The sequence below is a fragment of the Terrapene carolina genome, unplaced genomic scaffold (assembly GCF_002925995.2).
Source record: "Terrapene carolina triunguis isolate 2854851 unplaced genomic scaffold, T_m_triunguis-2.0 Scaffold112, whole genome shotgun sequence".
Taxonomy (NCBI): Eukaryota; Metazoa; Chordata; order Testudines; family Emydidae; genus Terrapene; species Terrapene triunguis.
Genome location: NW_020664463.1, coordinates 23,410,460 through 23,422,223, shown reverse-complemented (window position 1 = coordinate 23,422,223; position 11,764 = coordinate 23,410,460). Strand labels below are relative to the sequence as shown.

Genomic DNA, 11,764 nt, shown 5'->3' with positions numbered 1-11,764 from the left:
TGGCCGCCCTTCCTGCAGCCCCCATTGGCCTGGAGCGGTGAACCGCGGCCAGTGGGAGCCGCGATTGGCCGAACCTGCGGACGTGGCAGGTAAACAAACCGGCCCGGACCGACAGGGGCTTTCACTGACCAAGTGAAGGACCGGCTTTGAGAAGCACTGATCTAGACTGTTCTCAGTGGTACCAGATGACAGAACAAGGAGCAATGGTCTCAAGTTGCAGTGGGGGAAGTTTAGATTGGATATTAGGAAAAACTTTTTCACTGGGAGGGTGGTGAAGCACTGGAATGGGTTACCTAGGGAGGTGGTGGAATCTTCTTCCTTAGAGGTTTTTAAGGTCAGGCCTGACAAAGCCCTGGCTGGGATGATTTAGTTGGGGATTGGTCCTGCTTTGAGCAGGGAGTTGGACTAGATGACCTCCTGAGATCCGTTCCAACCCTGATATTCTATGATTCTTTGGAGCCAGGATCTCCTCTGATCCAGGGCTGTGCTTGGTCGGGGCCGTATTTAACGGGGGCTGTAAATGTAGAGCTAGGCCAAAAATTTTGGCTGAAACTTTTTTGGTGACAAATGCAAATTGAGCAGCACCGAAACAGTTTGCGAATTTGGGTGGGTCTTGCTGAATTGTTTTGGGGGGGAAAAAAAAAGTGATAAAACATTTTGATTTTTTTGGGGGGCTTCAAAACAACTTTTTGTTTCAAAGTTTCTTTTCATTTAATTTTAAAAACAATGCAAGCGTTACAGAGAGGCTCGAAATCGGAACAAAACGTTTTGTTCAAACCAAAAGGAAATATTTTTCCATGTTTCGATTTGCAAAAAAGTTTCATTTTCAATTTGATGCAAAGTGATTTCCCCCCCACCCCCAATCCAATATTTTGGAATTGGCAGGCAACCAAAAACTTGGTTATTTTCCCTGCTCTCTAACTGTGGCTGTGGGAGATCCCTGCTCCTCTGGGAAAGGGACAGCCCAGAAGTGTCCTGAACCAACCCCATCTCCAACTAACCCTGCCTACTACCCTCGCAGCAACCGCCCCTGCTGCCAGACCGTCCCGTGAACCCTCAGCAAGCAGCCTGGTCTGCCTTCCCCAGTACTGAATCCTACTCAGAGGGCAGAGAGTGACAGAAAGGAAATGTGTGTGTGTGGGGCGGGGGGGTGCATCACCAACACGAGGTGCACCTTGATATAAATCCATGGTACGCCCGCACTTTGAATACTGTGTGCAGATGTGGTCGCCCCATCTCAAAAAAGATATATTGGAATTGGAAAAGGTTCAGAAAAGGGCAACAAAAGTGATTAGGGGTCTGGAACGGCTGCTGTATGAGGAGAGATTAATCAGACTGGGACTTTTCTTCTTGGAACAGAGACGACTAAGGAGGGATATGATAGAGGTCTATAAAATCGTGACTGGTGTGGAGAAAGTAAATAAGGACGTGTTATTTATCCCTTCTCATAACACAAGAACTAGGGGTCACCAAATGAAATTAATAGGCAGCAGGTTTAAAACAAACAAAAGGAAGTATTTCTTCACACAACACACAGTCAACCTGTGGAACTCTTTGCCAGAGGATGTTGTGAAGGCCAAGACTATAACAGGGTTCAAAAAAGAACTAGATAAGTTCATGGAGGATAGGTCCATCAGTGGCTATTAGCCAGGATGGGGAGGGATGGTGTCCCTAACCTCTGTTTCCCAGAAGCTGGGAATGGGAGACTGGGCACACTGGGAGACAAGGTGGTCAGGGAAGGGAAATCAGCCCAGTGCTCTCTAGAAGAAGAGAGCAGTTTGTGCTAGGAAGGTGTGTGCTGTGAGGTGAAAGCTGCTTCATCAGAGGGGGAAGCTCAAACACCCTTCCCAGACCACCTCCTCCCAGGTGAATGGTACCATGGCTGTGGAAGGTGCAGCTGTGTTTCATTTAGGGAGGTGGCTTAGGGAGAGCTGGGCTGGGGAAGCAGAGACTGGAAACCTCCCGGTGCTCTGTGCTCATTGTGTTTCCTTTCCTCTGCTCTGGCTGTTGGGGAATTATAGGGTGCAGTTGAGTAAGGACTTGGGCTGAGCACTGCCATTACCACAGCCCTCATTCGCTCGGGGGTGCAGCAGTCGGTATCAGCAGCAGGAACATGCTCTCTGAAAACAGTGAGCTCTGCACTCACGCATGCTCGCTGGCAGCATGATCTGCATGTGCTCCAGGCGTTCGCCGACTGCCTAGTCAGAGCACACGCGGCCTGTACACTCTGCATAACTTTGCACTCATTCTATCTGCACTGCCCTCTGTTAGATACCTCAATAATATATGTTACTCCCTTGTTTGCACTCTAGGACCCAGTCTTGCAGAAAGCTCTGAAGTGCCTAAAGGACCTAGTCAATGCTGATCCTGGCAGTTCCAGCCTCTACAGCCAGGCACTAGCAGCAATTGCCTTTGCTCTGGCTGGGGATGAGGTAATGAGGAAAGAAATAGTAAACAGATTGGATCAATCAGCCATCCTAGCAGGTATGACAATCTGGAGGTCAGGACGGAGACACTGACACAGCTGTGAGGTGAACCCAGGACAGAAATAGCAGGGGGGCTGCAGGGCAGGACTGAGAGGCATTGGCAGAGCTGTGTGGGGAGCCCAGGATGGGAATAGCAGGGGGGCTGCAGGGCATGACTGAGGGACATTGGGAGAGCCAGTAGCTGTTGGCCAAGCCCTCACTGTAGACAATATACACCAGGTGTCTTTCCTATCCACTTCTCCTCAGATGGGCAAATGTATTGGACCCAGCAGCCCAAACCGAAGGAGGGTTCCATGTACTGGTATCGGGCTCCGTCCGTTGATGTGGAGCTGACATCTAGCAACCTCATGGTTCATCTCTTGAAGCCAAACTTATCTTCTGCTGACATCAGAAGAGCGTCCCAGATCGTGAGCTGGCTCACCAAGCAGCAGAAACCCTATGGAGGCTTTGCCTCAACCCAGGTAACCTGCTGCTTCCCTCACAGGCAGAGAACCCACCTTGATCTGGGGGCCTGTAAGAGCAATGGGCTGTAGGCCGTAATGCTGTCCTGAGGGGAACAAACCACCTAGCTTGGGAGGCTATGTGGAGCTACCTGCACATGGGGGCTGGGAGCGGGAAATCTTTCTCCAGCTCATGCTGTCTGTTCTCGGGGAAGCCTCTATCTCTCCCCACGTTGCCCCTCGCTGTTGTGTGAGGGGTGGGGCAGGAGGAGGGATGGGAGTTCACAGAAAGCATGTGACTCTGTTTCCCCCATCATATGTCTGTTCCCCAGGGCACTGTGGTTGCCCTTGAAGCCTTAGCCTTGTATGGCCTCAAGACCTACAGCAAAGATGGCCCTGACCTCCACGCTTCCATCTCCTCTGAGGGCTTCAACCATGAGATCCAGGTGAACGACATCAACCAGCTTATGCTGCAGACGGTGCAGCTGCCAGCCATCCCCAGTAGCTACACAGTGCAGGCTCAGGGCCACGGGTGCCTGTTCCTCCAGGTCAGTCTGGGCAAGGGAGAGGGGTCCTCTCTGGGGGAAGACCCCATTGAGACAGCCATTGGTGTAGGAAGGAGACGAGCGAACTCCCTGGTATTCAGCCTGGACTGGAGAGCAGGCAATTGGGAACTACCCTACCCCAGGTCCCCAGGGCTGGGTGGATGGGGTAGCTAGGGGTCTAAGAGGGGGTTTTATGTCTCTCAATCAGTGATGGTGGAGTCCCTCCCCGCCAGGCTGGAGGAGCTGCTGTCTTCCAGGAGGCCTGGCGACCAATTGCCAGACACAGTGGGACAGCGCAGCCACCCAACCTGCCCAGTCCTCAGGATGGTCCTTTCCCCCGACTGTGTGAGACAGCAGAAGGCCTGGAGAGCACGGTTTGCTCTGTGACATCTGCCCCTGCACTGGAGCTCTCTGTCCATGTCTGCCTCTCTCTGTGTCTCCTGACAGACCACCCTGCGATACAACATCCCTCCCCCAAGGAGCAACCTCACCTTTGCATGGAGTGCATCGGCCTGAAGGCTACCCGCTTTCCTGTCACTGTTCACAGCCAGTAGGAGACCCGCAGCTGCCACTCGCCATCCCTGTGCACAGGGGCTTCTGGCTCTGTTAGCCTCCAGCTCTGTAGCAATCTCCAGCCAGCCAGGGTCCCCCTTTCCCACTCCTCTTGGGAGGCCTAAGTGCTGCTGCAGACCCAGTCTTCCTAGGACAGGGTCCTCCCCCATCCTCCCAAGCACCATGGATGTTACTAGCCCTGGGGTGAGCCTCACCTTATGGGATGTAGAGCGGTGCAGGCTGCGGCCCTGACCTGGGCGGTGCTGATCCCCCCCCAGCTCCCCATGAAGCCAGCAGTGTTCAGCAGGATTAGGCCCTGAAACACTAATGTGGAGGGACACGCACAACACACAGGCTGAACCAGCCCTGGCACTCACCTCAGACCTCCCCCACCCCACCCCCAGCTGTTTGTTACTCCAGCCTCCTCTGCCCTTCCCAGGCCTGGTTAGGGTCAGAATTGCCGTCATGCCAGCAAGAGGGTGAGATCTCCCTGCTGTGAATCTCCAGCCCCAACTGGAAGCAACAAATACCAGGAACTCCTGGGGAAATTGTTCTCTTGTGACTTGACACACAGTTGGTAGGGGAGGTGCTATGGAGAGTAAATAGAGGGGACACATATACAGGGGTGTGCGTATTTATTACACTGCAGTTATGGAGAGGGAGAGGGATGCTGGCAGGAGAATACCTACAAAGAGAAGCAGATCTCTCTGACTGGCTCCCAAAGGCCAAGCTGGAATCCGTCTGCTCCGTGGATCACAGGCTCACAGGGTGATGTTACTTTCTTCTATCCCTGGGCTCTTGCTGCAGCTACATTGGGCACCGTGTGTCCACCAACATGGTGCTGATCGAGGTGAAGATGCTGTCTGGCTACAGCCCTGTGACAGAGTCCTTGGAAGAGGTGCGCGTGCACACAGCCACCTACATCCCTCCATAGAATCTGTGTGCAGGGAAAACTGGTTTGTATCCACGAAGAGGCTTATCTGCAAAGCGGTAAGAAGAAATATCTGTGTGCATTCCAATGGGCAGAGAAATCCAGTTCTAGCTCTTCTTCTCCCAGGGGCCACAGCACCCACAGTCCATCCCAGGACTCTAGGAGTGGGATTCTGGTCACCAAGGACAATCACCACCCTCCCTTTCCCCTGAATGTATCATACTTGCTTGCATGTAGGCGAGACTCCCTGGAGACAGATGTTCCATGCGGGAGTCTTTGTTTGGGTTTGTTTTCTATTCCCAGTTAAAGAAAATGCCTGTGGTGAAGAAAATCAAAAGAGAAGTTGAGCAAGTCACCCTCTACCTGGATGAAGTGAGTTCAACTCAAACTTCCTTTTAGCTCTAAAATAAACTAGGCTCTAATTTCAAGTGCCCAGCCTGAGACACCTATAGCCTGGTTCGCAAGGATGTTGAGCACCAACAGCGCCCGCTGATTTCAGCTGGAGCAGTGAGTGCTCGGCACCTCTGAGAACCAGGCCCAACTAACCCAGTGCAGCTCATTGTTCCTCTCTAGTGATTGGACCATGTAGAGAGTTTGAGTCTTTTGCTACCTTCGTGTTACCTGACCTGATCCTTCAGCTGAAGCAGTAGAGGCTCACGCTTTTAGATCCAGAGATGTCCCCACAGACAATCCAACCAGGGTGTCATTGCCAACAAGAGGGGATACAATTTTAGACTTGGTTTAGTAGGTGGTGAGGACATTGTAGAGGAAATAACCTTGGATTGAGTAGTGATCATGAGTTGATTCAGTTTAAATGAAATTGAAGGATAATCAATACCAGGTCGTCCCGAGCTGTGGTTTTTGATTTCAAAAGGGCAGCCTTTGGGAAATTAAGGGAGTTAGTTAAAGAAGTCAGCTGGACTGGTGAGCTCAAGGACTTAAATGTGGAAGAGGCTTGGAGTTTCTTCATATCAACTATATAAAACCTAGCTGACATTTTTGCATCCCAAATAAGGGGAAGAAACTTGTAGGAAAAGGCTCCAGACCCAGTTGGATGAATTGCCCCCTGCTGATACTCACACCTTCTTGTCAACTGTTTGAAATGGGCCACCTTGATTACATTGGCCTCATTAGCAGGGCCGGCGCTTGCACTAGGCGACCCTAGGCAGTCGCCTAGGGCGGCAGGATTTGGGGTGGAGGTGACATTTTGCCGTCCTTGGCGGCAATTCAGCGGTGGGGGTCCTTCCGCTCCATGTCTTTGGGGCGCTTCAGCAGCGGGTCCTTCACTCGCTCCGGGACCCGCCGCCAAAGCACCCTGAAGACGCGGAGCGGAAGGACCCCCGCCGCTGAATGCTCAGAGGAGGAGCGCTGCCGCTTAGGGTGGCAAAAACCCTGGCACCGCTCCTGCTCATTAGCACTACAAAAGTGATTTTTTTCTCCCTTAGTATTCACCCCTTCTTGTCAACGTTGAGAATAGCTCACTTCCACCTTAATTGAATTGGCTCATTAGCACTGACCCCCCACTTGGTAAGGCAACTCCCATCTTTTCATGTGCTGTGTATTTATACCTCTCTACTGTATTTTCCACTCCATGCATCTGATGAAGTGGGTTTTAGTCCACGAAAGCTTATGCCCAAATAAATGTGTTAGTCTCTAAGGTGCCACAAGGACGCCTCGTTGTTTTTGCTGATACAGACTAACACGGCTACTAACACCACTCTGAAACCTGTCACCTCCCCAGGGTTATTAGGAGTAAGCAGAGAGCTTATAGGTAATGGAAAAAAGGGGTTGACTAGCAAAGAAAGCTACAGCTTGGAGGCTAGAAAATGTTGGCATAAAGTAAGAATTGCTAAAAGTCAAGCTCTTACCACGGAAATTTTAAAAAACGGTCTTATTATTAATTTTTTTATATAAATAAAAAGAGAATAAGGAAGGATGAGGTTGGGCCATTATGCAGTGTGGATGGGAAGAATATTAAAGCTAATCTAGATGTGGCCCAAAGACTAAATGAATACTTTGCCTCAGTTTTCAGTAAGGATGATAATGTGGAACCTGGGCATGAAGGCAGGACAGTTGTTGGAAATGAGTGTGTAGAATTGAAAATTACCACATCTGACGTGGAAGGAAAATTTAAAGAATTTAATGTGCTCAAATCAAGGGGACTGGATAATATCCATCCCAAAATACTGAAAATTGCACATGAGATTGCTAGTCTCATTGCAATGATTTTTAATAAATCCACCTATTTGGGGGTAGTCCCATATGACTGGAGAATAGCTAACATCATAACCTCTATTTAAGAAAGGGAAGAAAAGTGATCTGGGCAATTACAGCCTGATCTCAGTAGTATGCAAGGTTTTAGAGCAAGGTGTGAAGGCAAGAATAATTATACTCATAGAGGTAAAGGGGATGCAATGCAACATGGGTATACCAAAGGTAGGTCATCCCAGACTAGCCTGATTTCCTTCTTTGGGAAAAGGACTGCTTTTTTAGATAAGGGAAGTGCAGTAGATCTAATATACTTGGACTGCAGTAAAGCATTTGACACAGTACCACATGGGAAGGTATTAGTTAAATTAGGGAAGACAGGGTCAATACAAGCATTGTATGGTGGAAAAGGAACTGGCTAAAGGGGAGAAGGCAATGGTTATGCTGAAAGGTGGATTATCGGACTGGAGCAAGGTTACTAGCAGAGCTCTTCAAGGATCGGTCTTGGGTCCAATCTTATTCAATATTTTTATTAATGACCTTGGCACAAAAAAGGAAATTTTCTGATGGTACAAAGTTGGGAGGCATCATCAGTAGAGAGGAGGATCGGAATATTACACAGGAACATGTGGATGACTTTGAAGACTGGAGTGACAGAAATGGAATAAAATTCAATAATACAACGTGCAAGGTCATGCACTTAGGTTCTAATAATAAGAATTTCTGCTATAAGCTGGGGGCTCATCAGTTAGACGGGCAGAGAAAGAGAGAGCCCTGGGTGTGTGGGCTGCCCATAGGATGACTATGAGACACCAATGTGATGTGGTTGAGAAAAGAGCAAATGTGATCCTAGTATGTATCAGATGTTACACTCAGGGAAGTGATGTATCAGGCGAGTCATTTCCAGTAGAGACAGAGAAATATTAATGCCATTATTCAAGGCACTGGTAAGACCTCATCTGGAATACTGTGTACAGTTTCTGGTCATCCACATTCAGGAAAGATGAATTTAAACTGAAACAGATGCAGGCAAGAGCTGTTAGTATGATCAGGGGAATGAAGGGCCTATTTTATGAGAGGAGCCTGGAAGAGCTTGGCTTATTCAATCTAGCAAGAAGGCGGCTAATTGTTCACTATAAATACATTAGGGTAAACAACAGGGAGGGTGAAGAGCTATTTCATCTAAAGGACAATGCTGGCACAAGAACAAATGGGTGTAAATTAGTCATGAACAAGTTCAGGCTGGAAATTAGAAGTTTTCTAACCATCAGAGGAGTGAGGTTCTGGAACAACTCCCCAGTAGGAGTTGTAGGGGTGTGTGGGGGGAACCACTGAATTTGTTTCAAGAGAGAGCTGGATGAAATTATGAGTGTGACTGTATGACGGGGGTGCATGTGATGGTGGGGGCAGGGCTCAGCAGCCCCACGGCTCACTTCTGGCTTATGTCCTGTGTTCCTAAAGCTCATGCTTCAGGGCTTCAGCCAAGCACCTGCAAGGGCCAGGAAAGGATTTTTTTCCCCAATGGATTTTGGGAGGGTTTTTTTAAATCGCCTTCCTCTGAAGCAGCAGGGATGGCTGGGGCTGAAGGGTGGGCCAGGGCTGAGGTGGCACTGAGCATTTTCTCTCTCTCAGGGGCTGGGCTGGCTGGTCTTGCTCACAAGCTCAGGGTCTAACATCGCCATGTGTGGGGTTGGGAAGAAATTTTCCCCATGTCAGATTGGCAGGGACCCTGGGTTTTTTCTTCCTTTCTCTGTGGTGTGAGAGAGAGAGTCATATGCCAGGATTATCTGGGTATATCTCACTTAATCATTTCCCTGCCATTGCAGGGGCCTCAGTCACTGGTGCACCTTGGTCCCTCCTAGACTCTGCCTGTGGCACATCATAGTCTAGTCTCCTGAGGCCTGTAATACTTGGTGTCATTTTGGTTGGGTTTAGTGTGTAGGTGCTGAGTGGTGGTGGTGGCCTGTGATATACAGCAGGTCAGACTAGGTGATCGGGGGAGAAGAGGGGCATCCCTTCTGGCTTTAAACTCTGTGTCTCTCTGACAGTTGCACACTGACTCTGTTTTACACCAGTCCACAGTATGTGACATGCTGCCAGATCCGAATTCTCCACCCATTCACGCTGGTGCTAACATTCTGACTGTACGTTGCACCGGTGGAAACAACTGCACAAGGCGCATGGCAGGGGACAATCAGGCCCCAGGTGTCTAAAGATTGGCACAAATGAAGGCACCCACAGTTCAAGGCCACTTTTGCACATTTGAGCATCGAAGTATAAAGAAAGGGGAGATCTCCCATGGGACTACAGCTGGGATCAGGGGTGACCATGGTGTATAGTGAAAAGAGGACTCTCTAAATGGGACTAGGATGACAGCGCAGTTCCTCCCCTGAGACTACTACATTGCCATGGTGGGTGACCCCTCCCTATAGAGGCTGGTGCTAGGGGAACATGAGGGATTATCACACAAGATCTTGGTTCTGACTGTAACGTCTGCCTTTGCATCTCTGCTCTTTAGCTGACTTGGGACTCTCAGTATTATACCCTTGTGGTGCAGCAAGACATCCAAGTGAAGGACCTACAGCCTGCCAATGTGAAGGTCTATGATTACTACATGCCAGGTGAGCTCAGAACTGCTGACCAGTGGCTATACTACTGCAGAAGTCTGGGGCCTGCTCCTGCTAGGCGCTGGGCACTCACAGCGCCCCTTGAAGTCGATGCCTGTCATGGTAGCGCCACACCTCTCAGGATTAGGCCCTTAATGAGCAATTTGTAGCGGCAGCTCAGGACCTCAGACTCCTACAAATCGAAGCTCCTGGTGAGACCTGTCTGATAGCTAATATCTGGCTAATCCCTCCCTCAGCATTGCGTCCCGGGGCAGGCCTGCCCCCTGCTGTACACTGGCTAGTTGAGCGTGCTCTCCGGTGTCCCAGTGAGCAGTCTGGGCACTGCAGTGGAGTGAGCGCTAGGGTGAAGCAGATAGGGGCCGTGGGCAGAGATTTCCCTCCAGAGACCCAAGGCTGTAGAACTTGCTCTTCATGTGGATCCAGCTGAGCCCAGAGCTTGCTAACTTCAGGGCAGGCTGCCAGTGTTTTCATAATGGATGGACTGATGCTGTCTCCTCTGGGGGCCTGACCCTTCCAACAAAAGAAGAGGCCAGAACCCAAAGGAGCTTCCTTTTGTGTGAAGGAATGTAGACCGAGAGGCCAGATGCACACTGGTGGGTGGTTTAGGTAATAGGGGAAATAACATCTCATATCTGCCCTGGGATCTTCAAGAGGAGAGGAGCTAGAGACGTGTCAGGGAGTGGTGTTCTGGTCCAACTCTATGGCCACCAAGGACATCACTGTTCTTGGAATGCACTGCTCCAAAAGCCAAGGCCCTGACCACTTGAGCTAAAGGAGAATCCCCAATAGCTGTTACCAGTGCAGAGCCTATGACACACAGATCAGCAATTCTGAGTCTAGCAAGTCTAGGTTATTGGTAGGCTCTCTCTTTATTATGAGCAAGTGTACTGGCATTGCATTTGGCTCTACTTTCATGGTTTCTGACAAATTGGTTGCATAGTCAATTTTCCTGTCTCTTACAGAAGAAAATGCTGTGCCAGACTATGGTGCTCCCTGCCTGTGAGATGAGTAGGTGGTGCATCCTCTCATGCTTTGTATGTGACTGTCTGGCGCACGCTGGGAGGCCTGAAAGTTTCATTCAAGAAAAACACCAACCTGGATAAAAGCATGTTGAGGGTGGGAGGGGACTGGCATACAGCAGAACCCTGTTTATCTGATCTAATTGGGACCGTGGCCAGATCAGATCAACATAAATCCAAACAACTGGAGAATGGGAAAGTGCAATGTTGCAGTGCCCTCTAGTGGCCACAGGAGAGATCGCCCCCTTCTGAACCTGTGTGCGCTGATTGTCCAGTTAGCAGGGGCGGGTCCAGGCACCAGCGCAGCAAGCGCGTGCCTGAAGCGGCAAGCCGCGGGGGGCAGCCTGCCGGTCGCTGTGAGGACGGCAGTCAGGCGGCCTTCGGCGGTGTGCCTGCAGGAGGTCCGCCGGTCCCATGGTTTCGGCGGCGGGTACACCAAAGCCACGGACCGGCAGATCACCCACAGAAACTGAGCCCCAGAATGGATCCTGATCACTCTGTATTTAGACAGAGATCAACGTCTGTTTCAGGATCCTCCTCGTGAGGCAGGGCTGTGTATGAGCAGAGCCCTGGACTTGGATTTTGGACATCTAGGCCCTGTTCTTGGCTCTGCTGGATGACCCTGGACAAATAATTTGATCTGTGCCCTTTCCTTTCCCCTTATCTGTACAAGGGGCATGGGAGTGGGAAGATACCTGTCTCCAAAGGGTGAGGCGATGCTCAGCTTTTTCATGCGTGCAAAGTGCTTTAACATTCTCAGATGAAAGATGGGGGGGTGCGGGGGAGAATGTGATTGTAATGAACAGGCTGGTGTGCATAGGCAATACCACCACCTGCTGGATGGAATCAGCACTACCCTACGCTGTCAGTGGAGTGAGATTCTCCTTTAGCTTTAGCTCAAGTGGTTGCGGCCTGGGACTCTGAAGCAGCAGGAGGGGATTGCTATCCTTGCTGTT

General features: G+C 50.3%; 1 pseudogene; it reads left to right on the top strand.

The window, feature by feature from the left end:
* The window catches only part of LOC112113128, an 11,706-nt pseudogene extending 7,719 nt beyond the window's left edge, over positions 1-3,987 (top strand).
* The last annotated feature ends 7,777 nt before the right edge of the window (positions 3,988-11,764 follow it).